The sequence below is a fragment of the Octopus bimaculoides genome, chromosome 7 (assembly GCF_001194135.2).
Source record: "Octopus bimaculoides isolate UCB-OBI-ISO-001 chromosome 7, ASM119413v2, whole genome shotgun sequence".
Classification (NCBI taxonomy): Eukaryota; Metazoa; Mollusca; class Cephalopoda; order Octopoda; family Octopodidae; genus Octopus; species Octopus bimaculoides.
In genome coordinates, this window is record NC_068987.1 from 82,742,717 (window position 1) to 82,744,625 (window position 1,909).

At 37.4% G+C, this 1,909-nt stretch overlaps 1 long non-coding RNA gene across 1 annotated transcript in view; it reads right to left on the reverse strand.

Annotated features, from left to right (window-relative positions):
* Nucleotides 1-80: 80 nt before the first annotated feature.
* Nucleotides 81-1,909, reverse strand: part of LOC128248395 (uncharacterized) — a 105,730-nt gene continuing 103,901 nt past the window's right edge. Inside the window, exon 5 of the long non-coding RNA XR_008264643.1 lies at nucleotides 81-233. This is a non-coding gene — a long non-coding RNA (uncharacterized LOC128248395). The remainder of the gene's footprint in view (nucleotides 234-1,909) is intronic.

Consider the following 1,909-nt stretch of genomic DNA (forward strand, 5'->3'; position numbering starts at 1 on the left):
TGTGTGTGTGTGTGTGTGTGTGTGTGTGTGTGTGTGTGTGTGTGTGTGTTTGTGTGTCTGTGTTTGTTCCCCCAACAATCGCTTGACAACCGATGTTGGTGTATTTACGTCTCCGTAACTTACCGGTTCGGCATAAGAGGCCGATAGAATAGGTACTAGGCTTACTAAGAATAAGTCCGTGGGCTGATTTCTTCGACTGAAGGTGGTGCTCCAGCATGGCTGCTGTCAAATGACTGAAACAAATAAAAGAATAAAAGAACATATATATATATACATATATATCGTTCTTTATATATACATATATCGTTCTGCTTCGCCGAACCGCTAAGTTACGGAGACGTAAACAAACCAACACCATATATCTGTGTGTATGTGTGTGTGCGTGTGTGTGTGTGTGTGTGTGTGTGTAAGTATTTGTCTATGTTTGTCCTTCACCACCGCTTGGCAACCGGTGTTGGCTTGTTTATGTCTCCGTAACCTAGCGGTTCGGCAAAGGAGAATGATAGAATAAGTATCAGGCTTTAAGATTAAAAATAAAAAGTACCGGGTCGATTCATTCATCTAAAAATTCTTGGAGGCAGTGCCCCAGTACAGCCGTGGTCCAGTGCTCCGCAACCGGTATGCCGCAGCATATCGGCGTGCCACGAGACGATGCTACGTGTGCCGCAGAGCAACCTGAATATAATTATTTTCTCTATACTTTTAGTTATATTTTTAATCTAGGTGTGCCACCGAATTTTGAAAAGAATATAAGAGTACCGCAAGGGGATCTAGTTCAAAACGGGGGCACCAGTTTTCATTTATGTTTTATGTAGTGTTTTTGGTACCGAAAGACTTTCAAACTTCGTATACTTATCTATTTTGTGTTATAGAACAGAAAAAAAATTTTGTATTCGGAGTTATTTCATGTAAAAAATTGTCTTATTTCGATAATTTCAACCAATCACTGACATATTCAGCTGTTTATACTTACTCCTTTGGCAGTTTAAGCGGTGTAAAGCGTATTTAGTCTCCATTTATAATTTCGTTAACATCTGCCTGAACTGTATGAAAGGCTTATTAGCTACTGCTTAACCCTAACCCTAACCCTACTGCCAATACGCTTCAGCCATTTTTTGACAAGGAAATAATAATTTTATCACCGCCAGAATCGTTTGAGAATCGTTTGTTTACGTAGTCAGCACTTAATGTATTCGACTGAATGGACGTCAGTCATTGGTTGAAATTACAGAAATACGACAACTTTAACATGAAATAACTTGTGATGTACGTTTTTTTTGTTAAGAAGACTAAGAGAAAAAGATGTTTTATATGACACATTCTACCAGTGTCCCAAGCTTCAAAGTGTTTCGTTAAGAAAATACTGGTGCCCCCGTTTTGAACTAGATCCCCGCAAGGTCACGGAGCACTGCTGTAGTCTAATGACTGAAATGATTAAAAGATAAAAACCCAGTTCGGAAGTATTTATTCTCCGAATTTCAAGTTGCCTTCCCCAAATATTTTAATAAGGGATAAGCAAAACAGTAGACCCCGAACGAAGGTGGCAATTATCGTACACACATTAATGATAATCTCCTAATTGTATCAATTCAGGGAATAGACAGACTTTCTAACCCTAAGTTTGTTAGACAACACAAATGTTGCTATTTATCAATCTGTATGTACCAGACTTCTTCTGTTAATGATTACTTGAGCTGAAACACAACACTTGAGCTGAAATACAACAAAATATTTGGTAAGATTTATTAAGAAAACGCTATTAACCTCTAAAGTTAAATGGAATTTCACCAACAGCAGCTAAAAGAAACCAATAATTAAAATTCAGCTGGTGTTAATTAGAGACAATTATCGCATGAAAGATGAATTACTTGTCGCTGCTAGCTTTATATATATATATATATATATATAT